The sequence below is a fragment of the Phalangium opilio genome, unplaced genomic scaffold (genome assembly GCF_054372755.1).
Source record: "Phalangium opilio isolate 3A_F unplaced genomic scaffold, DU_Popi_V2 ptg000089l_1, whole genome shotgun sequence".
In the NCBI taxonomy this organism is placed as follows: Eukaryota; Metazoa; Arthropoda; class Arachnida; order Opiliones; family Phalangiidae; genus Phalangium; species Phalangium opilio.
In genome coordinates, this window is record NW_028324194.1 from 2,323,468 (window position 1) to 2,347,133 (window position 23,666).

Below are 23,666 nucleotides of genomic sequence, written 5' to 3' on the forward strand. Positions count from 1 at the left end.
GTTTTAACCGGATTAATTTAATCACAAATTCAGGCAAAATAGTTGAACCAGTTTTAAATCGAGGACAGGGTGGTTAAGGCGATGGAATGCTAATCCATTGGGCTCTGCCCGCGCGTGTTCGAATCTCGCCTCCGTCGTTTTGTCCGTTTTGTTTTGAACACAAATGCAGTCAAAATGATTTCACTCGTGTTAGTATCGGAAGGGATGGCCGAGTGGTTAAGGCGATGGAATGCTGATACATTGGGCTCTAAACACGCGAGTTCGAATCTCGCCTCCGTCGTTTTAAACGGATCGTTTTAATCACAAATTCAGGCAAAATAATTAAACCAGTTTTAAATCGAGGACAGGGTGGTTAAGGCGACGGACTGCTAATCCATTGGGCTCTGTCCGCGCGAGTTCGAATCTCGCCTCCGTCGTTTTAACCGGATTGTTTTAATCACAAATTCAGGCAAAATAATTAAACTAGTTTTAAATCGAGGACAGGGTGGTTGAGGCGATGGAATGCTAATCCATTGAGCTCTGCAGGCGCGAGTTCGAATCTCGCCTCCGTCGTTTTGTCCGTTTTGTTTTGAACACAAATGCAGTCAAAATGATTAAACTCCTTTAAATCCCGGAAGGGATGGTCGAGTGGTTAAGGCGATGGAATGCTGATACATTGGGCCCTAAACACGCGAGTTCGAATCTCGCCTCTGTCGTTTTAACCGGATTAATTTAATCACAAATTCAGGCAAAATAGTTGAACCAGTTTTAAATCGAGGACAGGGTGGTTAAGGCGATGGAATGCTAATCCATTGGGCTCTGCCCGCGCGTGTCCGAATCTCGCCTCCGTCGTTTTGTCCGTTTTGTTTTGAACACAAATGCAGTCAAAATGATTAAACTCGGTTAAATCGAGGAAGGGATGGCCGAGTGGTTCAGGCGATGGATTGCTAATTCATTGGGCTCTAAACACGCGAGTTCGAATCTCGCCTCCGTCGTTTTAACCGGATTGATTTAATCACAAATTCAGGCAAAATAATTAAACCAGTTTTAAATCAAGGACGGGGTGGCCGAGTGGTTAAGGCGATGGACTGCTAATCCATTGGGCTCTGCCCGCGCGAGTTCGAGTCACGCCTCAGTCGTTTTATCCGTTTTGTTTTGAACACAAATGCAGTCAAAATGACTTAACTCGTGTTAGTATCGGAAGGGATGGCCGAGTGGTTAAGGCGATGGATTGCTAACACATTGGGCCCTAAACACGCGCGTTCGAATCTCGCCTCCGTCGTTTTAACCGGATTGTTTTAATCACAAATTCAGGCAAAATAATTAAACCAGTTTTAAATCGAGGACAGGGTGGTTAAGGCGACGGACTGCTAATCCATTGGGCTCTGTCCGCGCGAGTTCGAATCTCGCCTCCGTCGTTTTGTCCGTTTTGTTTTGAACACAAATGCAGTCAAAATGATTAAACTCCTTTAAATCCCGGAAGGGATGGTCGAGTGGTTAAGGCGATGGAATGCTGATACATTGGGCCCTAAACACGCGAGTTCGAATCTCGCCTCCGTCGTTTTAACCGGATTGATTTAATCACAAATTCAGGCAAAATAATTAAACCAGTTTTAAATCAAGGACGGGGTGGCCGAGTGGTTAAGGCGATGGACTGCTAATCCATTGGGCTCTGCCCGCGCGAGTTCGAGTCACGCCTCAGTCGTTTTATCCGTTTTGTTTTGAACACAAATGCAGTCAAAATGACTTAACTCGTGTTAGTATCGGAAGGGATGGCCGAGTGGTTAAGGCGATGGATTGCTAACACATTGGGCCCTAAACACGCGCGTTCGAATCTCGCCTCCGTCGTTTTAACCGGATTGTTTTAATCACAAATTCAGGCAAAATAATTAAACCAGTTTTAAATCGAGGACAGGGTGGTTAAGGCGACGGACTGCTAATCCATTGGGCTCTGTCCGCGCGAGTTCGAATCTCGCCTCCGTCGTTTTAACCGGATTGTTTTAATCACAAATTCAGGCAAAATAATTAAACTAGTTTTAAATCGAGGACAGGGTGGTTGAGGCGATGGAATGCTAATCCATTGAGCTCTGCCCGCGCGTGTTCGAATCTCGCCTCCGTCGTTTTGTCCGTTTTGTTTTGAACACAAATGCAGTCAAAATGATTAAACTCCTTTAAATCCCGGAAGGGATGGTCGAGTGGTTAAGGCGATGGAATGCTGATACATTGGGCCCTAAACACGCGAGTTCGAATCTCGCCTCCGTCGTTTTAACCGGATTGATTTAATCACAAATTCAGGCAAAATAATTAAACCAGTTTTAAATCGAGGACAGGATGGTTAAGGCGTTGGACTGCTAATCCATTGGGCTCTGCCCGCGCGTGTTCGAATCTCGCCTCCGTCGTTTTGTCCGTTTTGTTTTGAACACAAATGCAGTCAAAATGATTAAACTCGGTTAAATCAAGGAAGGGATGGCCGAGTGGTTAAGGCGATGGATTGCTAATTCATTGGGCTCTAAACACGCGAGTTCGAATCTCGCCTCCGTCGTTTTAACCGGATTGATTTAATCACAAATTCAGGCAAAATAATTAAACCAGTTTTAAATCAAGGACGGGGTGGCCGAGTGGTTAAGGCGATGGACTGCTAATCCATTGGGCTCTGCCCGCGCGAGTTCGAATCTCGCCTCAGTCGTTTTATCCGTTTTGTTTTGAACACAAATGCAGTCAAAATGACTTAACTCGTGTTAGTATCGGAAGGGATGGCCGAGTGGTTAAGGCGATGGATTGCTAACACATTGGGCCCTAAACACGCGCGTTCGAATCTCGCCTCCGTCGTTTTAACCGGATCGTTTTAATCACAAATTCAGGCAAAATAATTAAACCAGTTTTAAATCGAGGACAGGATGGTTAAGGCGTTGGACTGCTAATCCATTGGGCTCTGCCCGCGCGTGTTCGAATCTCGCCTCCGTCGTTTTGTCCGTTTTGTTTTGAACACAAATGCAGTCAAAATGATTAAACTCGGTTAAATCAAGGAAGGGATGGCCGAGTGGTTAAGGCGATGGATTGCTAATTCATTGGGCTCTAAACACGCGAGTTCGAATCTCGCCTCCGTCGTTTTAACCGGATTGATTTAATCACAAATTCAGGCAAAATAATTAAACCAGTTTTAAATCAAGGACGGGGTGGCCGAGTGGTTAAGGCGATGGACTGCTAATCCATTGGGCTCTGCCCGCGCGAGTTCGAATCTCGCCTCAGTCGTTTTATCCGTTTTGTTTTGAACACAAATGCAGTCAAAATGACTTAACTCGTGTTAGTATCGGAAGGGATGGCCGAGTGGTTAAGGCGATGGATTGCTAACACATTGGGCCCTAAACACGCGCGTTCGAATCTCGCCTCCGTCGTTTTAACCGGATCGTTTTAATCACAAATTCAGGCAAAATAATTAAACCAGTTTTAAATCGAGGACAGGGTGGTTAAGGCGACGGACTGCTAATCCATTGGGCTCTGTCCGCGCGAGTTCGAATCTCGCCTCCTTCGTTTTAACCGGATTGTTTTAATCACAAATTCAGGCAAAATAATTAAACTAGTTTTAAATCGAGGACAGGGTGGTTGAGGCGATGGAATGCTAATCCATTGAGCTCTGCCCGCGCGTGTTCGAATCTCGCCTCCGTCGTTTTGTCCGTTTTGTTTTGAACACAAATGCAGTCAAAATGATTAAACTCCTTTAAATCCCGGAAGGGATGGTCGAGTGGTTAAGGCGATGGAATGCTGATACATTGGGCCCTAAACACGCGAGTTCGAATCTCGCCTCTGTCGTTTTAACCGGATTAATTTAATCACAAATTCAGGCAAAATAGTTGAACCAGTTTTAAATCGAGGACAGGGTGGTTAAGGCGATGGAATGCTAATCCATTGGGCTCTGCCCGCGCGTGTCCGAATCTCGCCTCCGTCGTTTTGTCCGTTTTGTTTTGAACACAAATGCAGTCAAAATGATTAAACTCGGTTAAATCGAGGAAGGGATGGCCGAGTGGTTAAGGCGATGGATTGCTAATTCATTGGGCTCTAAACACGCGAGTTCGAATCTCGCCTCCGTCGTTTTAACCGGATTGATTTAATCACAAATTCAGGCAAAATAATTAAACCAGTTTTAAATCAAGGACGGGGTGGCCGAGTGGTTAAGGCGATGGACTGCTAATCCATTGGGCTCTGCCCGCGCGAGTTCGAGTCACGCCTCAGTCGTTTAATCCGTTTTGTTTTGAACACAAATGCAGTCAAAATGACTTAACTCGTGTTAGTATCGGAAGGGATGGCCGAGTGGTTAAGGCGATGGATTGCTAACACATTGGGCCCTAAACACGCGCGTTCGAATCTCGCCTCCGTCGTTTTAACCGGATTGTTTTAATCACAAATTCAGGCAAAATAATTAAACCAGCTTTAAATCGAGGACAGGAGGTTAAGGCGATGGACTGCTAATCCATTGGGCTCCGCCCGCGCGAGTTCGAATCTCGCCTCCGTCGTTTTATCCGTTTTGTTTTGAACACAAATGCAGTCAAAATGATTTAACTCGTGTGAGTATCGGAAGGGATGGCCGAGTGGTTAAGGCGATGGATTGCTAACGCATTGGGCCTTAAACACGCGCGTTCGAATCTCGCCTCCGTCGTTTTAACCGGATTGTTTTAATCACAAATTCAGGCAAAATAATTAAACCAGTTTTAAATCGAGGACAGGGTGGTTAAGGCGACGGACTGCTAATCCATTGGGCTCTGTCCGCGCGAGTTCGAATCTCGCCTCCGTCGTTTTAACCGGATTGTTTTAATCACAAATTCAGGCAAAATAATTAAACTAGTTTTAAATCGAGGACAGGGTGGTTGAGGCGAAGGAATGCTAATCCATTGAGCTCTGCCCGCGCGTGTTCCAATCTCGCCTCCGTCGTTTTGTCCGTTTTGTTTTGAACACAAATGCAGTCAAAATGATTAAACTCCTTTAAATCCCGGAAGGGATGGTCGAGTGGTTAAGGCGATGGAATGCTGATACATTGGGCCCTAAACACGCGAGTTCGAATCTCGCCTCCGTCGTTTTAACCGGATTGATTTAATCACAAATTCAGGCAAAATAATTAAACCAGCTTTAAATCGAGGACAGGATGGTTAAGGCGATGGACTGCTAATCCATTGGGCTCTGCCCGTGCGAGTTCGAATCTCGCCTCCGTCGTTTTAACCGGATTGTTTTAATCTCAAATTCAGGCAAAATAATTAAACCAGTTTTAAATCGAGGACAGGGTGGTTAAGGCGACGGACTGCTAATCCATTGGGCTCTGCCCGCGCGAGTTCGAATCTCGCCTCCGTCGTTTTAACCGGATTGTTTTAATCACAAATTCAGGCAAAATAATTAAACCAGTTTTAAATCAAGGACAGGGTGGTTAAGGCGATGGAATGCTAATCCATTGGGCTCTGCCCGCGCGTGTTCGAATCTCGCCTCCGTCGTTTTGTCCGTTTTGTTTTGAACACAAATGCCGTCAAAATGATTAAACTCCTTTAAATCCCGGAAGCGATGGTCGAGTGGTTAAGGCGATGGAATGCTGATACATTGGGCCCTAAACACGCGAGTTCGAATCTCGCCTCCGTCGTTTTAACCGGATTGATTTAATCACAAATTCAGGCAAAATAATTAAACCAGTTTTAAATCAAGGACGGGGTGGCCGAGTGGTTAAGGCGATATACTGCTAATCCATTGGGCTCTGCCCGCGCGAGTTCGAATCTCGCCTCAGTCGTTTTATCCGTTTTGTTTTGAACACAAATGCAGTCAAAATGACTTAACTCGTGTTAGTATCGGAAGGGATGGCCGAGTGGTTAAGGCGATGGATTGTTAATTCATTGGGCTCTAAACACGAAGTTCGAATCTCGCCTCCGTCGTTTTAACCGGATTGATTTAATCACAAATTCAGGCAAAATAATTAAACCAGTTTTAAATCGAGGACAGGGTGGTTAAGGCGATGGAATGCTAATCCATTGGGCTCTGCCCGCGCGTGTTCGAATCTCGCCTCCGTCGTTTTGTCCGTTTTGTTTTGAACACAAATGCAGTCAAAATGATTAAACTCCTTTAAATCCCGGAAGCGATGGTCGAGTGGTTAAGGCGATGGAATTCTGATACATTTGGCCCTAAACACGCGAGTTCGAATCTCGCCTCCGTCGTTTTAACCGGATTGTTTTAATCACAAATTCAGGCAAAATAGTTAAACCAGTTTTAAATCGAGGACAGGGTGGTTAAGGTGATGGAATGATAATCCATTGGGCTCTGCCCGCGCGTGTTCGAATCTCGCCTCCGTCGTTTTGTCCGTTTCGTTTTGAACACAAATGCAGTCAAAATGATTAAACTCGGTTAAATCGAGGAAGGGATGGCCGAGTGGTTAAGGCGATGGATTGCTAATTCATTGGGCTCTAAACACGCGAGTTCGAATCTCGCCTCCGTCGTTTTAACCGGATTGATTTAATCACAAATTCAGGCAAAATAATTAAACCAGTTTTAAATCAAGGACGGGGTATCTGAGTGGTTAAGGCGATGGACTGCTAATCCATTGGGCTCTGCCCGCGCGAGTTCGAATCTCGCCTCAGTCGTTTTATCCTTTTTGTTTTGAACACAAATGCAGTCAAAATGACTTAACTCGTGTTAGTATCGGAAGGGATGGCCGAGTGGTTAAGGCGATGGATTGCTAACACATTGGGCCCTAAACACGCGCGTTCGAATCTCGCCTCCGTCGTTTTATTCGGATTGTTTTAATCAAAAATTCAGGCAAAATAATTAAACCAGCTTTAAATCGAGGACAGGAGGTTAAGGCGATGGACTGCTAATCCATTGGGCTCTGCCCGCGCGAGTTCGAATCTCGCCTCCGTCGTTTTATCCGTTTTGTTTTGAACACAAATTCAGTCAAAATGATTTAACTCGTGTGAGTATCGGAAGGGATGGCCGAGTGGTTAAGGCGATGGATTGCTAACACATTGGGCCCTAAACACACGCGTTCGAATCTCGCCTCCGTCGTTTTAACTGGATTGTTTTAATCACAAATTCAGGCAAAATAATTAAACAAGTTTTAAATCGAGGACAGGGTGGTTAAGGCGACGGACTGCTAATCCATTGGGCTCTGCCTGCGCGAGTTCGAATCTCGCCTCCGTCGTTTTAACCGGATTGTTTTAATCACAAATTCAGGCAAAATAATTAAACTAGTTTTAAATCGAGGACAGGGTGGTTAAGGCGATGGAATGCTAATCCATTGGGCTCTGCCCGCGCGTGTTCGAATCTCGCCTCCGTCGTTTTGTCCGTTTTGTTTTGAACACAAATGCACTCAAAATGATTAAACTCGGTTAAATCGAGGAAAGGATGGCCGAGTGGTTAAGGCGATGGATTGTTAATTCATTGGGCTCTAAACACGCGAGTTCGAATCTCGCCTCCGTCGTTTTAACCGGATTGATTTAATCACAAATTCAGGCAAAATAATTAAACCAGCTTTAAATCGAGGACAGGATGGTTAAGGCGATGGACTGCTAATCCATTGAACTCTGCAGGCGCGAGTTCGAATCTCGCCTCCGTCGTTTTATCCGTTTTGTTTTGAACACAAATGCAGTCAAAATGATTTAACTCGTGTTAGTATCGGAAGGGATGGCCGAGTGGTTAAGGCGATGGAATGCTGATACATTGGGCTCTAAACACGCGAGTTCGAATCTCGCCTCCGTCGTTTTAACCGGATTGTTTTAATCACAAATTCAGGCAAAATAATTAAACCAGTTTTAAATCGAGGACAAGGTGGTTAAGGCGACGGACTGCTAATCCATTGGGTCTGCCCGCGCGAGTTCGAATCTCGCCTCCGTCGTTTTAACCGGATTGTTTTAATCACAAATTCAGGCAAAATAATTAAACCAGTTTTAAATCGAGGACAGGGTGGTTAAGGCGATGAAATGCTAATCCATTGGGCTCTGCCCGCGCGTGTTTGAATCTCGCCTCCGTCGTTTTGTCCGTTTTGTTTTGAAGACAAATGCAGTCAAAATGCTTAAACTCCTTTAAATCCCGGAAGGGATGGTCGAGTGGTTAAGGCGATGGAATGCTGATATATTGGGCCCTAAACACGCGAGTTCGAATCTCGCCTCCGTCGCTTTAACCGGATTGATTTAAACACAAATTCAGGCAAAATAATTAAACCAGCTTTAAATCGAGGACAGGATGGTTAAGGCGATGGACTGCTATTCCATTTGGCTCTAAGCACGCGAGTTCGAATCTCGCCTCCGTCGTTTTAACCGGATTGTTTTAATCACAAATTCAGGCAAAATAATTAAACCAGTTTTAAATCAAGGACAGGGTGGTTGAGGCGACGGACTGCTAATCCATTGGGCTCTGCCCGCGCGAGTTCGAATCTCGCCTCCGTCGTTTTAACCGCATTGTTTTGAACACAAATGCAGTCAAAATGATTAAACTCCTTTAAATCCCGGAAGGGATGGTCGAGTGGTTAAGGCGATGGAATGCTGATACATTGGGCTCTGCCCGTGCGAGTTCGAATCTCGCCTCCGTCGTTTTAACCGGATTGTTTTAATCACAAATTCAGGCAAAATAATTAAACCAGTTTTAAATCGAGGACAGGGTGGTTAAGGCGACGGACTGCTAATCCATTGGGCTCTGCCCGCGCGTGTTCGAATCTCGCCTCCGTCGTTTTGTCCGTTTTGTTTTAAACACAAATGCAGTCAAAATGATTAAACTCCTTTAAATCCCGGAAGCGATGGTCGAGTGGTTAAGGCGATGGAATGCTGATACATTGGGCCCTAAACACGCGAGTTCGAATCTCGCCTCCGTCGTTTTAACCGGATTGTTTTAATCACAAATTCAGGCAAAATAGTTAAACCAGTTTTAAATCAAGGACGGGGTGGCCGAGTGGTTAAGGCGATGGACTGCTAATCCATTGGGCTCTGCCCGAGCGAGTTCGAATCTCGCCTCCGTCGTTTTATCCGTTTTGTTTTGAACACAAATGCAGTCAAAATGATTTAACTCGTGTGAGTATCGGAAGGGATGGCCGAGTGGTTAAGGCGATGGATTGCTAACGCATTGGGCCCTAAACACGCGCGTTCGAATCTCGCCTCCGTCGTTTCAACCGGATTGTTTTAATCACAAATTCAGGCAAAATAATTAAACCAGTTTTAAATCGAGGACAGGGTGGTTAAGGCGGTGGAATGCTAATCCATTGGGCTCTGCCCGCGCGTGTTCGAATCTCGCCTCCGTCGTTTTGTCCGTTTTGTTTTGAACACAAATGCAGTCAAAATGATTAAACTCGGTTAAATCGAGGAAGGGATGGCCGAGTGGTTAAGGCGATGGATTGCTAACACATTGGGCCCTAAACACGCGAGTTCGAATCTCGCCTCCGTCGTTTTAACCGGATTGTTTTAATCACAAATTCAGGCAAAATAATTAAACCAGTTTTAAATCGAGGACAGGGTGGTTAAGGCGGTGGAATGCTAATCCATTGGACTCTGCCCGCGCGTGTTCGAATCTCGCCTCCGTCGTTTTGTCCGTTTTGTTTTGAACACAAATGCAGTCAAAATGATTAAACTCGGTTAAATCGAGGAAGGGATGGCCGAGTAGTTAAGGCGATGGATTGCTAACACATTGGGCCCTAAACACGCGATTTCGAATCTCGCCTTTGTCGTTTTAACCGGATTGATTTAATCACAAATTCAGGCAAAATAATTAAACCAGCTTTAAATCGAGGACAGGAGGTTAAGGCGATGGACTTCTAATCCATTGGGCTCTGCCCGAGCGAGTTCGAATCTCGAATCCGTCGTTTTATCCGTTTTGTTTTGAACACAAATGCAGTCAAAATGATTTAACTCGTGTGAGTATCGGAAGGGATGGCCGAGTGGTTAAGGCGATGGATTGCTAACACATTGGGCCCTAAACACGCGAGTTCGAATCTCGCCTCCGTCGTTTTAACCGGATTGATTTAATCACAAATTCAGGCAAAATAATTAAACCAGCTTTAAATCGAGGACAGGATGTTTAAGGCGATGGACTGCTAATCCATTGGGCTCTGCCCGTGCGAGTTCGAATTTCGCCGCCGTCGTTTTAACCGGATTGTTTTAATCACAAATTCAGGCAAAATAATTAAACCAGTTTTAAATCGAGGACAGGGTGGTTAAGGCGATGGACTACTAATCCATTGGGCTCTGCCCGCGCGAATTCGAATCTCGCCTCCGTCGTTTTATCCGTTTTGTTTTGAACACAAATGCAGTCAAAGTGTTTTAACTCCTTTAAATCCCGGAAGGGAAGGCCGAGTGGGTAAGGCGATGGAATGCTGATACATTGGGCTCTAAACACGCGAGTTCGAATCTCGCCTCCGTCGTTTTAACCGGATTGTTTTAATCACAAATTCAGGCAAAATAATTATACCAGTTTTAAATTAAGGACGGGGTGGCCGAGTGGTTAAGGCGATGGACTGCTAATCCATTGGGCTCTGCCCGTGCGAGTTCGAATCTCGCCTCCGTCGTTTTAACCGGATTGTTTTAATCACAAATTCAGGCAAAATAATTAAACCAGTTTTAAATCGAGGACAGGGTAGTTAAGGCGATGGACTACTAATCCATTGGGCTCTGCCCGCGCGAATTCGAATCTCGTCTCCGTCGTTTTATCCGTTTTGTTTTGAACACAAATGCAGTCAAAATGATTTAACTCCTTTAAATCCCGGAAGGGATGGCCGAGTGGTTAAGGCGATGGAATGCTTATACATTGGGCTCTAAACACGCGAGTTCGAATCTCGCCTCCGTCGTTTTAACCGGATTGAATTAATCACAAATTCAGGCAAAATAATTAAACCAGCTTTAAATCGAGGACAGGATGGTTAAGGCGATGGACTGCTAATCCATTGGGCTCTGCCCGCGCGAGTTCGAATCTCGCCTCCGTCATTTTATCCGTTTTGTTTTAAACACAAATGCAGTCAAAATGATTTAACTCGTGTTAGTATTGGAAGGGATGGCCGAGTGGTTAAGGCGATGGATTGCTAACACATTGGGCCCTAAACACGCGAGTTCGAATCTCGCCTCCGTCGTTTTAACCGGATTGTTTTAATCACAAATTCAGGCAAAATAATTAAACCAGTTTTAAATCGAGGACAGGGTGGTTAAGGCGATGGACTGCTAATCCATTGGGCTCTGCCCGCGCGAGTTCGAATCTCGTCTCCGTCGTTTTATCTGTTTTGTTTTGAACACAAATGCAGTCAAAATGATTTAACTCCTTTAAATCCCGGAAGGGATGGCCGAGTGGTTAAGGCGATGGAATGCTGATACATTGGGCTCTAAACACGCGAGTTCGAATCTCGCCTCCGTCGTTTTAACCGGATTGTTATAATCACAAATTCAGGCGAAATAATTAAACCAGTTTTAGATCAAGGACGGGGTGGCCGAGTGGTTAAGGCGATGGACTGCTAATCCATTGGGCTCTGCCCGCGCGAGTTCGAATCTCGCCTCCGTCGTTTTGTCCGTTTTGGTTTGAACACAAATGCAGTCAAAATGATTAAACTCGGTTAAATCGAGGACGGGGTGGGCGAGTGGTTAAGGCGATGGACTGCTAATGCATTCGGCTCTGCCCGCGAGAGTTCGAATCTCGCCTCCGTCGTTTTATCCGTTTTGTTTTGAACACAAATGCAGTCAAAATGATTTAACTCCTTTAAATCCCGGAAGGGATGGCCGAGTGGTTAAGGCGATGGAATGCTGATATATTGGGCCCTAAACACGCGAGTTCGAATCTCGCCTCCGTCGTTTTAACCGGATTGTTATAATCACAAATTCAGGGAAAATAATTAAACCAGTTTTAAATCAAGGACGGGGTGGCCGCGTGGTTAAGGCGATGGACTACTAATCCATTGGGCTCTGCCCGCGCGAATTCGAATCTCGCCTCCGTCGTTTTATCCGTTTTGTTTTGAACACAAATGCAGTCAAAGTGATTTAACTCCTTTAAATCCCGGAAGGGAAGGCCGAGTGGGTAAGGCGATGGAATGCTGATACATTGGGCTCTAAACACGCGAGTTCGAATCTCGCCTCCGTCGTTTTAACCGGATTGTTTTAATCACAAATTCAGGCAAAATAATTAAACCAGTTTTAAATCAAGGACGGGGTGGCCGAGTGGTTAAGGCGATGGACTGCTAATCCATTGGGCTCTGCCCGCGCGAATTCGAATCTCGTCTCCGTCGTTTTATCCGTTTTGTTTTGAACACAAATGCAGTCAAAATGATTTAACTCCTTTAAATCCCGGAAGGGATGGCCGAGTGGTTAAGGCGATGGAATGCTTATACATTGGGCTCTAAACACGCGAGTTCGAATCTCGCCTCCGTCGTTTTAACCGGATTGAATTAATCACAAATTCAGGCAAAATAATTAAACCAGCTTTAAATCGAGGACAGGATGGTTAAGGCGATGGACTGCTAATCCATTGGGCTCTGCCCGCGCGAGTTCGAATCTCGCCTCCGTCATTTTATCCGTTTTGTTTTAAACACAAATGCAGTCAAAATGATTTAACTCGTGTTAGTATCGGAAGGGATGGCCGAGTGGTTAAGGCGATGGATTGCTAACACCTTGGGCCCTAAACACGCGAGTTCGAATCTTGCCTCCGTCGTTTTAACCGGATTGTTTTAATCACAAATTCAGGCAAAATAATTAAATCAGCTTTAAATCGAGGACAGGATGGTTAAGGCGATGGACTGCTAATCCATTGGGCTCTGCCCGCGCGAGTTCGAATCTCGCCTCCGTCATTTTATCCGTTTTGTTTTAAACACAAATGCAGTCAAAATGATTTAACTCGTGTTAGTATTGGAAGGGATGGCCGAGTGGTTAAGGCGATGGATTGCTAACACATTGGGCCCTAAACACGCGAGTTCGAATCTCGCCTCCGTCGTTTTAACCGGATTGTTTTAATCACAAATTCAGGCAAAATAATTAAACCAGTTTTAAATCGAGGACGGGGTGGCCGAGTGGTTAAGGCGATGGACTGCTAATCCATTGGGCTCTGCCCGCGCGAGTTCGAATCTCGTCTCCGTCGTTTTATCTGTTTTGTTTTGAACACAAATGCAGTCAAAATGATTTAACTCCTTTAAATCCCGGAAGGGATGGCCGAGTGGTTAAGGCGATGGAATGCTGATACATTGGGTTCTAAACACGCGAGTTCGAATCTCGCCTCCGTCGTTTTAACCGGATTGTTATAATCACAAATTCAGGCGAAATAATTAAACCAGTTTTAGATCAAGGACGGGGTGGCCGAGTGGTTAAGGCGATGGACTGCTAATCCATTGGGCTCTGCCCGCGCGAGTTCGAATCTCGCCTCCGTCGTTTTGTCCGTTTTGGTTTGAACACAAATGCAGTCAAAATGATTAAACTCGGTTAAATCGAGGACGGGGTGGGCGAGTGGTTAAGGCGATGGACTGCTAATGCATTCGGCTCTGCCCGCGAGAGTTCGAATCTCGCCTCCGTCGTTTTATCCGTTTTGTTTTGAACACAAATGCAGTCAAAATGATTTAACTCCTTTAAATCCCGGAAGGGATGGCCGAGTGGTTAAGGCGATGGAATGCTGATATATTGGGCCCTAAACACGCGAGTTCGAATCTCGCCTCCGTCGTTTTAACCGGATTGTTTTAATCACAAATTCAGGCAAAATAATTAAACCAGTTTTAAATCGAGGACAGGGTGGTTAAGGCGGTGGAATGCTAATCCATTGGGCTCTGCCCGCGCGTGTTCGAATCTCGCCTCCGTCGTTTTGTCCGTTTTGTTTTGAACACAAATGCAGTCAAAATGATTAAACTCGGTTAAATCGAGGAAGGGATGGCCGAGTGGTTAAGGCGATGGATTGCTAACACATTGGGCCCTAAACACGCGAGTTCGAATCTCGCCTCCGTCGTTTTAACCGGATTGTTTTAATCACAAATTCAGGCAAAATAATTAAACCAGTTTTAAATCGAGGACAGGGTGGTTAAGGCGGTGGAATGCTAATCCATTGGACTCTGCCCGCGCGTGTTCGAATCTCGCCTCCGTCGTTTTGTCCGTTTTGTTTTGAACACAAATGCAGTCAAAATGATTAAACTCGGTTAAATCGAGGAAGGGATGGCCGAGTAGTTAAGGCGATGGATTGCTAACACATTGGGCCCTAAACACGCGATTTCGAATCTCGCCTTTGTCGTTTTAACCGGATTGATTTAATCACAAATTCAGGCAAAATAATTAAACCAGCTTTAAATCGAGGACAGGAGGTTAAGGCGATGGACTTCTAATCCATTGGGCTCTGCCCGAGCGAGTTCGAATCTCGAATCCGTCGTTTTATCCGTTTTGTTTTGAACACAAATGCAGTCAAAATGATTTAACTCGTGTGAGTATCGGAAGGGATGGCCGAGTGGTTAAGGCGATGGATTGCTAACACATTGGGCCCTAAACACGCGAGTTCGAATCTCGCCTCCGTCGTTTTAACCGGATTGATTTAATCACAAATTCAGGCAAAATAATTAAACCAGCTTTAAATCGAGGACAGGATGTTTAAGGCGATGGACTGCTAATCCATTGGGCTCTGCCCGTGCGAGTTCGAATTTCGCCGCCGTCGTTTTAACCGGATTGTTTTAATCACAAATTCAGGCAAAATAATTAAACCAGTTTTAAATCGAGGACAGGGTGGTTAAGGCGATGGACTACTAATCCATTGGGCTCTGCCCGCGCGAATTCGAATCTCGCCTCCGTCGTTTTATCCGTTTTGTTTTGAACACAAATGCAGTCAAAGTGTTTTAACTCCTTTAAATCCCGGAAGGGAAGGCCGAGTGGGTAAGGCGATGGAATGCTGATACATTGGGCTCTAAACACGCGAGTTCGAATCTCGCCTCCGTCGTTTTAACCGGATTGTTTTAATCACAAATTCAGGCAAAATAATTATACCAGTTTTAAATCAAGGACGGGGTGGCCGAGTGGTTAAGGCGATGGACTGCTAATCCATTGGGCTCTGCCCGTGCGAGTTCGAATCTCGCCTCCGTCGTTTTAACCGGATTGTTTTAATCACAAATTCAGGCAAAATAATTAAACCAGTTTTAAATCGAGGACAGGGTAGTTAAGGCGATGGACTACTAATCCATTGGGCTCTGCCCGCGCGAATTCGAATCTCGTCTCCGTCGTTTTATCCGTTTTGTTTTGAACACAAATGCAGTCAAAATGATTTAACTCCTTTAAATCCCGGAAGGGATGGCCGAGTGGTTAAGGCGATGGAATGCTTATACATTGGGCTCTAAACACGCGAGTTCGAATCTCGCCTCCGTCGTTTTAACCGGATTGAATTAATCACAAATTCAGGCAAAATAATTAAACCAGCTTTAAATCGAGGACAGGATGGTTAAGGCGATGGACTGCTAATCCATTGGGCTCTGCCCGCGCGAGTTCGAATCTCGCCTCCGTCATTTTATCCGTTTTGTTTTAAACACAAATGCAGTCAAAATGATTTAACTCGTGTTAGTATTGGAAGGGATGGCCGAGTGGTTAAGGCGATGGATTGCTAACACATTGGGCCCTAAACACGCGAGTTCGAATCTCGCCTCCGTCGTTTTAACCGGATTGTTTTAATCACAAATTCAGGCAAAATAATTAAACCAGTTTTAAATCGAGGACAGGGTGGTTAAGGCGATGGACTGCTAATCCATTGGGCTCTGCCCGCGCGAGTTCGAATCTCGTCTCCGTCGTTTTATCTGTTTTGTTTTGAACACAAATGCAGTCAAAATGATTTAACTCCTTTAAATCCCGGAAGGGATGGCCGAGTGGTTAAGGCGATGGAATGCTGATACATTGGGCTCTAAACACGCGAGTTCGAATCTCGCCTCCGTCGTTTTAACCGGATTGTTATAATCACAAATTCAGGCGAAATAATTAAACCAGTTTTAGATCAAGGACGGGGTGGCCGAGTGGTTAAGGCGATGGACTGCTAATCCATTGGGCTCTGCCCGCGCGAGTTCGAATCTCGCCTCCGTCGTTTTGTCCGTTTTGGTTTGAACACAAATGCAGTCAAAATGATTAAACTCGGTTAAATCGAGGACGGGGTGGGCGAGTGGTTAAGGCGATGGACTGCTAATGCATTCGGCTCTGCCCGCGAGAGTTCGAATCTCGCCTCCGTCGTTTTAACCGGATTGTTATAATCACAAATTCAGGGAAAATAATTAAACCAGTTTTAAATCAAGGACGGGGTGGCCGCGTGGTTAAGGCGATGGACTACTAATCCATTGGGCTCTGCCCGCGCGAATTCGAATCTCGCCTCCGTCGTTTTATCCGTTTTGTTTTGAACACAAATGCAGTCAAAGTGATTTAACTCCTTTAAATCCCGGAAGGGAAGGCCGAGTGGGTAAGGCGATGGAATGCTGATACATTGGGCTCTAAACACGCGAGTTCGAATCTCGCCTCCGTCGTTTTAACCGGATTGTTTTAATCACAAATTCAGGCAAAATAATTAAACCAGTTTTAAATCAAGGACGGGGTGGCCGAGTGGTTAAGGCGATGGACTGCTAATCCATTGGGCTCTGCCCGCGCGAATTCGAATCTCGTCTCCGTCGTTTTATCCGTTTTGTTTTGAACACAAATGCAGTCAAAATGATTTAACTCCTTTAAATCCCGGAAGGGATGGCCGAGTGGTTAAGGCGATGGAATGCTTATACATTGGGCTCTAAACACGCGAGTTCGAATCTCGCCTCCGTCGTTTTAACCGGATTGAATTAATCACAAATTCAGGCAAAATAATTAAACCAGCTTTAAATCGAGGACAGGATGGTTAAGGCGATGGACTGCTAATCCATTGGGCTCTGCCCGCGCGAGTTCGAATCTCGCCTCCGTCATTTTATCCGTTTTGTTTTAAACACAAATGCAGTCAAAATGATTTAACTCGTGTTAGTATCGGAAGGGATGGCCGAGTGGTTAAGGCGATGGATTGCTAACACCTTGGGCCCTAAACACGCGAGTTCGAATCTTGCCTCCGTCGTTTTAACCGGATTGTTTTAATCACAAATTCAGGCAAAATAATTAAATCAGCTTTAAATCGAGGACAGGATGGTTAAGGCGATGGACTGCTAATCCATTGGGCTCTGCCCGCGCGAGTTCGAATCTCGCCTCCGTCATTTTATCCGTTTTGTTTTAAACACAAATGCAGTCAAAATGATTTAACTCGTGTTAGTATTGGAAGGGATGGCCGAGTGGTTAAGGCGATGGATTGCTAACACATTGGGCCCTAAACACGCGAGTTCGAATCTCGCCTCCGTCGTTTTAACCGGATTGTTTTAATCACAAATTCAGGCAAAATAATTAAACCAGTTTTAAATCGAGGACAGGGTGGTTAAGGCGATGGACTGCTAATCCATTGGGCTCTGCCCGCGCGAGTTCGAATCTCGTCTCCGTCGTTTTATCTGTTTTGTTTTGAACACAAATGCAGTCAAAATGATTTAACTCCTTTAAATCCCGGAAGGGATGGCCGAGTGGTTAAGGCGATGGAATGCTGATACATTGGGTTCTAAACACGCGAGTTCGAATCTCGCCTCCGTCGTTTTAACCGGATTGTTATAATCACAAATTCAGGCGAAATAATTAAACCAGTTTTAGATCAAGGACGGGGTGGCCGAGTGGTTAAGGCGATGGACTGCTAATCCATTGGGCTCTGCCCGCGCGAGTTCGAATCTCGCCTCCGTCGTTTTGTCCGTTTTGGTTTGAACACAAATGCAGTCAAAATGATTAAACTCGGTTAAATCGAGGACGGGGTGGGCGAGTGGTTAAGGCGATGGACTGCTAATGCATTCGGCTCTGCCCGCGAGAGTTCGAATCTCGCCTCCGTCGTTTTATCCGTTTTGTTTTGAACACAAATGCAGTCAAAATGATTTAACTCCTTTAAATCCCGGAAGGGATGGCCGAGTGGTTAAGGCGATGGAATGCTGATATATTGGGCCCTAAACACGCGAGTTCGAATCTCGCCTCCGTCGTTTTAACCGGATTGTTATAATCACAAATTCAGGGAAAATAATTAAACCAGTTTTAAATCAAGGACGGGGTGGCCGCGTGGTTAAGGCGATGGACTACTAATCCATTGGGCTCTGCCCGCGCGAATTCGAATCTCGCCTCCGTCGTTTTATCAGTTTTGTTTTGAACACAAATGCAGTCAAAGTGATTTAACTCCTTTAAATCCCGGAAGGGAAGGCCGAGTGGGTAAGGCGATGGAATGCTGATACATTGGGCTCTAAACACGCGAGTTCGAATCTCGCCTCCGTCGTTTTAACCGGATTGTTTTAATCACAAATTCAGGCAAAATAATTAAACCAGTTTTAAATCAAGGACGGGGTGGCCGAGTGGTTAAGGCGATGGACTGCTAATCCATTGGGCTCTGCCCGCGCGAATTCGAATCTCGTCTCCGTCGTTTTATCCGTTTTGTTTTGAACACAAATGCAGTCAAAATGATTTAACTCCTTTAAATCCCGGAAGGGATGGCCGAGTGGTTAAGGCGATGGAATGCTTATACATTGGGCTCTAAACACGCGAGTTCGAATCTCGCCTCCGTCGTTTTAACCGGATTGAATTAATCACAAATTCAGGCAAAATAATTAAACCAGCTTTAAATCGAGGACAGGATGGTTAAGGCGATGGACTGCTAATCCATTGGGCTCTGCCCGCGCGAGTTCGAATCTCGCCTCCGTCATTTTATCCGTTTTGTTTTAAACACAAATGCAGTCAAAATGATTTAACTCGTGTTAGTATCGGAAGGGATGGCCGAGTGGTTAAGGCGATGGATTGCTAACACCTTGGGCCCTAAACACGCGAGTTCGAATCTTGCCTCCGTCGTTTTAACCGGATTGTTTTAATCACAAATTCAGGCAAAATAATTAAATCAGCTTTAAATCGAGGACAGGATGGTTAAGGCGATGGACTGCTAATCCATTGGGCTCTGCCCGTGCGAGTTCGAATCTCGCCTCCGTCGTTTTAACCGGATTGTTTTAATCACAAATTCAGGCAAAATAATTAAACCAGTTTTAAATCGAGGACAGGGTGGTTAAGGCGATGGACTGCTAATCCATTGGGCTCTGCCCGCGCGAATTCGAATCTCGCCTCCGTCGTTTTATCCGTTACAGCAGTCAAAATGATTTAACTCCTTTAAATCCCGGAAGGGATGGCCGAGTGGTTAAGGCGATGGAATGCTGATACATTGGGCTCTAAACACGCGAGTTTGAATTTTGCCTCCTTCGTTTTAACCGGATTGTTTTAATCACAAATTCAGGCAAAATAATTAAACCAGTTTTAAATCAAGGACGGGGTGGCCGAGTGGTTAAGGCGATGGACTGCTAATGCATTCGGCTCTGCCCGCGAGAGTTCGAAACTCGCCTCCGTCGTTTTATCCGTTTTGGTTTGAACACAAATGCAGTCAAAATGATTTAAATCCTTTAAATCCCGGAATTGATGGCCGAGTGGTTAAGGCGATGGAATGCTGATACATTGGGCCCTAAACACGCGAGTTCGAATCTCGCCTCCGTCGTTTTAACCGGATTGTTATAATCACAAATTCAGGGAAAATAATTAAACCAGTTTTAAATGAAGGGCGGGGTGGCCGAGTGGTTAAGGCGATGGACTGCTAATCCATTGTGCTCTGCCCGCGCGAGTTCGAATCTCGCCTCCGTCGTTTTAACCGGTTGGTTTTAATCACAAATTCAGGCAAAATAATTAAACCAGTTTTAAATCGAGGACAGGGTGGTTAAGGCGATGGACTGCTAATCCATTGGGCTCTGCCCGCGCGAGTTCGAATCTCGTCTCCGTCGTTTTATCTGTTTTGTTTTGAACACAAATGCAGTCAAAATGATTTAACTCCTTTAAATCCCGGAAGGGATGGCCGAGTGGTTAATGCGATGGAATGCTGATACATTGGGCTCTAAACACGCGAGTTCGAATCTCGCCTCCGTCGTTTTAACCGGATTGTTATAATCACAAATTCAGGCAAAATAATTAAACCAGTTTTAGATCAAGGACGGGGTGGCCGAGTGGTTAAGGCGATGGACTGCTAATCCATTGGGCTCTGCCCGCGCGAGTTCGAATCTCGCCTCCGTCGTTTTGTCCGTTTTGGTTTGAACACAAATGCAGTCAAAATGATTAAACTCGGTTAAATCGAGGACGGGGTGGGCGAGTGGTTAAGGCGATGGACTGCTAATGCATTCGGCTCTGCCCGCGAGAGTTCGAATCTCGCCTCCGTCGTTTTATCCGTTTTGTTTTGAACACAAATGCAGTCAAAATGATTTAACTTCTTTAAATCCCGGAAGGGATGGCCGAGTGGTTAAGGCGATGGAATGCTGATACATTGGGCCCTAAACACGCGAGTTCGAATCTCGCCTCCGTTTTTTAACCGGATTGTTATAATCACAAATTCAGGGAAAATAATTAAACCAGTTTTAAATCAAGGACGGGGTGGCCGCGTGGTTAAGGCGATGGACTGCTAATCCATTGGGCTCTGTCCACGCGAGTTCGAATCTCGCCTCCGTCGTTTTAACCGGTTTGTTTTAATCACAAATTCAGGCAAAATAATTAAACCAGTTTTAAATCGAGGACAGGGTGGTTAAGGCGATGGACTGCTAATCCATTGGACTCTGCCCGCGCGAGTTCGAATCTCGCCTCCGTCGTTTTATCCGTTTTGTTTTGAACACAAATGCAGTCAAAATGATTTAACTCCTATAATCCCGGAAGGGATGGCCGAGTGGTTAAGGCGATGGAATGCTGATACATTGGGCTCTAAACACGCGAGTTCGAATCTCGCCTCCGCCGTTTTAAACGGATTGTTATAATCACAAATTCAGGCAAAATAATTAAACCAGTTTTAAATGAAGGACGGGGTGGCCGAGTGGTTAAGGCGATGGACTGCTAATCCATTGGGCTCTGCCCGCGCGAGTTCGAATCTCGTCTCCGTCGTTTTATCTGTTTTGTTTTGAACACAAATGCAGTCAAAATGATTTAACTCCTTTAAATCCCGGAAGGGATGGCCGAGTGGTTAAGGCGATGGAATGCTGATACATTGGGCTCTAAACACGCGAGTTCGAATCTCGCCTCCGTCGTTTTAACCGGATTGTTATAATCACAAATTCAGGCAAAATAATTAAACCAGTTTTAGATCAAGGAAGGGGTGGCCGAGTGGTTAAGGCGATGGACTGCTAATCCATTGGGCTCTGCCCGCGCGAGTTCGAATCTCGCCTCCGTCGTTTTATCCGTTTTGGTTTGAACACAAATGCAGTCAAAATGATTAAACTCGGTTAAATCGAGGACGGGGTAGGCGAGTGGTTAAGGCGATGGAATGCTGATACATTGGGCCCTAAACACGCGAGTTCGAATCTCGCCTCCGTCGTTTTAACCGGATTGTTATAATCACAAATTCAGGGAAAATAATTAAACCAGTTTTAAATCAAGGACGGGGTGGCCGCGTGGTTAAGGCGATGGACTGCTAATCCATTGGGCTCTGTCCACGCGAGTTCGAATCTCGCCTCCGTCGTTTTAACCGGTTTGTTTTAATCACAAATTCAGACAAAATAATTAAACCAGTTTTAAATCGAGGACAGAGTGGTTAAGGCGATGGACTGCTAATCCATTGGACTCTGCCCGCGCGAGTTCGAATCTCGCCTCCGTCGTTTTATCCGTTTTGTTTTGAACACAAATGCAGTCAAAATGATTTAACTCCTATAATCCCGGAAGGGATGGCCGAGTGGTTAAGGCGATGGAATGCTGATACATTGGGCTCTAAACACGCGAGTTCGAATCTCGCCTCCGCCGTTTTAAACGGATTGTTATAATCACAAATTCAGGCAAAATAATTAAACCAGTTTTAAATGAAGGACGGGGTGGCCGAGTGGTTAAGGCGATGGACTGCTAATCCATTGGGCTCTGCCCGCGCGAGTTCGAATCTCGTCTCCGTCGTTTTATCTGTTTTGTTTTGAACACAAATGCAGTCAAAATGATTTAACTCCTTTAAATCCCGGAAGGGATGGCCGAGTGGTTAAGGCGATGGAATGCTGATACATTGGGCTCTAAACACGCGAGTTCGAATCTCGCCTCCGTCGTTTTAACCGGATTGTTATAATCACAAATTCAGGCAAAATAATTAAACCAGTTTTAGATCAAGGAAGGGGTGGCCGAGTGGTTAAGGCGATGGACTGCTAATCCATTGGGCTCTGCCCGCGCGAGTTCGAATCTCGCCTCCGTCGTTTTGTCCGTTTTGGTTTGAACACAAATGCAGTCAAAATGATTAAACTCGGTTAAATCGAGGACGGGGTAGGCGAGTGGTTAAGGCGATGGACTGCTAATGCATTCGGCTCTGCCCGCGAGAGTTCGAATCTCGCCTCCGTCGTTTTATCCGTTTTGTTTTGAACACAAATGCAGTCAAAATGATTTAACTCCTTTAAATCACGGAAGGGATGGCCGAGTGGTTAAGGCGATGGAATGCTGATACATTGGGCCCTAAACACGCGAGTTCGAATCTCGCCTCCGTCGTTTTAACCGGATTGTTATAATCACAAATTCAGGGAAAATAATTAAACCAGTTTTAAATCAAGGACGGGGTGGCCGCGTGGTTAAGGCGATGGACTGCTAATCCATTGGGCTCTGTCCACGCGAGTTCGAATCTCGCCTCCGTCGTTTTAACCGGTTTGTTTTAATCACAAATTCAGACAAAATAATTAAACCAGTTTTAAATCGAGGACAGGGTGGTTAAGGCGATGGACTGCTAATCCATTGGACTCTGCCCGCGCGAGTTCGAATCTCGCCTCCGTCGTTTTATCCGTTTTGTTTTGAACACAAATGCAGTCAAAATGATTTAACTCCTATAATCCCGGAAGGGATGGCCGAGTGGTTAAGGCGATGGAATGCTGATACATTGGGCTCTAAACACGCGAGTTCGAATCTCGCCTCCGCCGTTTTAAACGGATTGTTATAATCACAAATTCAGGCAAAATAATTAAACCAGTTTTAAATGAAGGACGGGGTGGCCGAGTGGTTAAGGCGATGGACTGCTAATCCATTGTGCTCTGCCCGCGCGAGTTCGAATCTCGCCTCGGTCGTTTTAACCTGTTTGTTTTAATCACAAATTCAGGCAAAATAATTAAACCAGTTTTAAATCGAGGACAGGGTGGGTAAGGCGATGGACTGCTAATCCATTGGGCTCTGCTCGCGCGAGTTCGAATCTCGCCTCCGTCGTTTTATCCGTTTTGTTTTGAACACAAATGCAGTCAAAATGATTTAACTCCTATAATCCCGGAAGGGATGGCCGAGTGGTTAAGGCGATGGAATGCTGATACATTGGGCCCTAAACACGCGAGTTCGAATCTCGCCTCCGTCGTTTAAACCGGATTGTTATAATCATAAATTCAGGGAAAATAATTAAACCAGTTTTAAATCAAGGACGGGGTGGCCGAGTGGTTAAGGCGATGGACTGCTAATCCATTGGGCTCTGCCCGCGCGAGTTCGAATCTCGTCTCCGTCGTTTTGTCCGTTTTGGTTTGAACACAAATGCAGTCAAAATGATTAAACTCGGTTAAATCGAGGACGGGGTGGGCGAGTGGTTAAGGCGATGGACTGCTAATCCATTGGGCTCTGCCCGCGTGAGTTCGAATCTCGCCACCGTCGTTTTATCCGTTTTGTTTTGAACACAAATGCAGTCAAAAT

At 45.5% G+C, this 23,666-nt stretch overlaps 35 non-coding genes across 35 annotated transcripts; all 35 read left to right on the forward strand.

Moving 5' to 3' along the window:
• Window positions 1–1,036: 1,036 nt before the first annotated feature.
• On the forward strand, window positions 1,037–1,118 carry TRNAS-GCU (transfer RNA serine (anticodon GCU)). Its single transcript has one exon. It is a non-coding gene; the product is annotated as a tRNA-Ser (tRNA).
• Window positions 1,119–1,602: 484 nt separating this feature from the next.
• TRNAS-GCU (transfer RNA serine (anticodon GCU)) lies at window positions 1,603–1,684 on the forward strand. The gene has a single exon. It is a non-coding gene; the product is annotated as a tRNA-Ser (tRNA).
• An 899-nt stretch (window positions 1,685–2,583) lies between these two features.
• Window positions 2,584–2,665, forward strand: TRNAS-GCU (transfer RNA serine (anticodon GCU)). Its single transcript has one exon. It is a non-coding gene; the product is annotated as a tRNA-Ser (tRNA).
• A 484-nt stretch (window positions 2,666–3,149) lies between these two features.
• TRNAS-GCU (transfer RNA serine (anticodon GCU)) lies at window positions 3,150–3,231 on the forward strand. The gene has a single exon. It is a non-coding gene; the product is annotated as a tRNA-Ser (tRNA).
• Window positions 3,232–4,130: 899 nt separating this feature from the next.
• On the forward strand, window positions 4,131–4,212 carry TRNAS-GCU (transfer RNA serine (anticodon GCU)). Its single transcript has one exon. It is a non-coding gene; the product is annotated as a tRNA-Ser (tRNA).
• A 1,449-nt stretch (window positions 4,213–5,661) lies between these two features.
• TRNAS-GCU (transfer RNA serine (anticodon GCU)) lies at window positions 5,662–5,743 on the forward strand. The gene has a single exon. It is a non-coding gene; the product is annotated as a tRNA-Ser (tRNA).
• A 762-nt stretch (window positions 5,744–6,505) lies between these two features.
• TRNAS-GCU (transfer RNA serine (anticodon GCU)) lies at window positions 6,506–6,587 on the forward strand. Its single transcript has one exon. It is a non-coding gene; the product is annotated as a tRNA-Ser (tRNA).
• Window positions 6,588–6,648: 61 nt separating this feature from the next.
• On the forward strand, window positions 6,649–6,865 carry TRNAS-GCU (transfer RNA serine (anticodon GCU)). The gene is made up of 2 exons: window positions 6,649–6,685; window positions 6,821–6,865. It is a non-coding gene; the product is annotated as a tRNA-Ser (tRNA).
• A 2,007-nt stretch (window positions 6,866–8,872) lies between these two features.
• On the forward strand, window positions 8,873–8,954 carry TRNAS-GCU (transfer RNA serine (anticodon GCU)). The gene has a single exon. It is a non-coding gene; the product is annotated as a tRNA-Ser (tRNA).
• Window positions 8,955–10,410: 1,456 nt separating this feature from the next.
• On the forward strand, window positions 10,411–10,492 carry TRNAS-GCU (transfer RNA serine (anticodon GCU)). Its single transcript has one exon. It is a non-coding gene; the product is annotated as a tRNA-Ser (tRNA).
• An 899-nt stretch (window positions 10,493–11,391) lies between these two features.
• On the forward strand, window positions 11,392–11,473 carry TRNAS-GCU (transfer RNA serine (anticodon GCU)). The gene has a single exon. It is a non-coding gene; the product is annotated as a tRNA-Ser (tRNA).
• Window positions 11,474–11,821: 348 nt separating this feature from the next.
• Window positions 11,822–11,903, forward strand: TRNAS-ACU (transfer RNA serine (anticodon ACU)). Its single transcript has one exon. It is a non-coding gene; the product is annotated as a tRNA-Ser (tRNA).
• Window positions 11,904–12,108: 205 nt separating this feature from the next.
• Window positions 12,109–12,190, forward strand: TRNAS-GCU (transfer RNA serine (anticodon GCU)). The gene has a single exon. It is a non-coding gene; the product is annotated as a tRNA-Ser (tRNA).
• A 763-nt stretch (window positions 12,191–12,953) lies between these two features.
• On the forward strand, window positions 12,954–13,035 carry TRNAS-GCU (transfer RNA serine (anticodon GCU)). The gene has a single exon. It is a non-coding gene; the product is annotated as a tRNA-Ser (tRNA).
• Window positions 13,036–13,240: 205 nt separating this feature from the next.
• TRNAS-GCU (transfer RNA serine (anticodon GCU)) lies at window positions 13,241–13,322 on the forward strand. Its single transcript has one exon. It is a non-coding gene; the product is annotated as a tRNA-Ser (tRNA).
• Window positions 13,323–14,921: 1,599 nt separating this feature from the next.
• Window positions 14,922–15,003, forward strand: TRNAS-GCU (transfer RNA serine (anticodon GCU)). Its single transcript has one exon. It is a non-coding gene; the product is annotated as a tRNA-Ser (tRNA).
• An 899-nt stretch (window positions 15,004–15,902) lies between these two features.
• Window positions 15,903–15,984, forward strand: TRNAS-GCU (transfer RNA serine (anticodon GCU)). The gene has a single exon. It is a non-coding gene; the product is annotated as a tRNA-Ser (tRNA).
• Window positions 15,985–16,189: 205 nt separating this feature from the next.
• On the forward strand, window positions 16,190–16,271 carry TRNAS-ACU (transfer RNA serine (anticodon ACU)). Its single transcript has one exon. It is a non-coding gene; the product is annotated as a tRNA-Ser (tRNA).
• A 205-nt stretch (window positions 16,272–16,476) lies between these two features.
• TRNAS-GCU (transfer RNA serine (anticodon GCU)) lies at window positions 16,477–16,558 on the forward strand. The gene has a single exon. It is a non-coding gene; the product is annotated as a tRNA-Ser (tRNA).
• Window positions 16,559–17,600: 1,042 nt separating this feature from the next.
• TRNAS-GCU (transfer RNA serine (anticodon GCU)) lies at window positions 17,601–17,682 on the forward strand. Its single transcript has one exon. It is a non-coding gene; the product is annotated as a tRNA-Ser (tRNA).
• Window positions 17,683–18,030: 348 nt separating this feature from the next.
• On the forward strand, window positions 18,031–18,112 carry TRNAS-ACU (transfer RNA serine (anticodon ACU)). Its single transcript has one exon. It is a non-coding gene; the product is annotated as a tRNA-Ser (tRNA).
• A 205-nt stretch (window positions 18,113–18,317) lies between these two features.
• Window positions 18,318–18,399, forward strand: TRNAS-GCU (transfer RNA serine (anticodon GCU)). Its single transcript has one exon. It is a non-coding gene; the product is annotated as a tRNA-Ser (tRNA).
• An 885-nt stretch (window positions 18,400–19,284) lies between these two features.
• Window positions 19,285–19,366, forward strand: TRNAS-GCU (transfer RNA serine (anticodon GCU)). The gene has a single exon. It is a non-coding gene; the product is annotated as a tRNA-Ser (tRNA).
• A 205-nt stretch (window positions 19,367–19,571) lies between these two features.
• On the forward strand, window positions 19,572–19,653 carry TRNAS-GCU (transfer RNA serine (anticodon GCU)). Its single transcript has one exon. It is a non-coding gene; the product is annotated as a tRNA-Ser (tRNA).
• Window positions 19,654–19,994: 341 nt separating this feature from the next.
• TRNAS-GCU (transfer RNA serine (anticodon GCU)) lies at window positions 19,995–20,076 on the forward strand. The gene has a single exon. It is a non-coding gene; the product is annotated as a tRNA-Ser (tRNA).
• A 347-nt stretch (window positions 20,077–20,423) lies between these two features.
• On the forward strand, window positions 20,424–20,505 carry TRNAS-GCU (transfer RNA serine (anticodon GCU)). Its single transcript has one exon. It is a non-coding gene; the product is annotated as a tRNA-Ser (tRNA).
• A 340-nt stretch (window positions 20,506–20,845) lies between these two features.
• On the forward strand, window positions 20,846–20,927 carry TRNAS-GCU (transfer RNA serine (anticodon GCU)). The gene has a single exon. It is a non-coding gene; the product is annotated as a tRNA-Ser (tRNA).
• Window positions 20,928–21,132: 205 nt separating this feature from the next.
• On the forward strand, window positions 21,133–21,214 carry TRNAS-GCU (transfer RNA serine (anticodon GCU)). The gene has a single exon. It is a non-coding gene; the product is annotated as a tRNA-Ser (tRNA).
• Window positions 21,215–21,419: 205 nt separating this feature from the next.
• TRNAS-GCU (transfer RNA serine (anticodon GCU)) lies at window positions 21,420–21,501 on the forward strand. The gene has a single exon. It is a non-coding gene; the product is annotated as a tRNA-Ser (tRNA).
• Window positions 21,502–21,841: 340 nt separating this feature from the next.
• Window positions 21,842–21,923, forward strand: TRNAS-GCU (transfer RNA serine (anticodon GCU)). Its single transcript has one exon. It is a non-coding gene; the product is annotated as a tRNA-Ser (tRNA).
• A 205-nt stretch (window positions 21,924–22,128) lies between these two features.
• TRNAS-GCU (transfer RNA serine (anticodon GCU)) lies at window positions 22,129–22,210 on the forward strand. Its single transcript has one exon. It is a non-coding gene; the product is annotated as a tRNA-Ser (tRNA).
• Window positions 22,211–22,558: 348 nt separating this feature from the next.
• Window positions 22,559–22,640, forward strand: TRNAS-GCU (transfer RNA serine (anticodon GCU)). The gene has a single exon. It is a non-coding gene; the product is annotated as a tRNA-Ser (tRNA).
• A 340-nt stretch (window positions 22,641–22,980) lies between these two features.
• Window positions 22,981–23,062, forward strand: TRNAS-GCU (transfer RNA serine (anticodon GCU)). Its single transcript has one exon. It is a non-coding gene; the product is annotated as a tRNA-Ser (tRNA).
• Window positions 23,063–23,402: 340 nt separating this feature from the next.
• TRNAS-GCU (transfer RNA serine (anticodon GCU)) lies at window positions 23,403–23,484 on the forward strand. Its single transcript has one exon. It is a non-coding gene; the product is annotated as a tRNA-Ser (tRNA).
• Window positions 23,485–23,545: 61 nt separating this feature from the next.
• On the forward strand, window positions 23,546–23,627 carry TRNAS-GCU (transfer RNA serine (anticodon GCU)). The gene has a single exon. It is a non-coding gene; the product is annotated as a tRNA-Ser (tRNA).
• The last annotated feature ends 39 nt before the right edge of the window (window positions 23,628–23,666 follow it).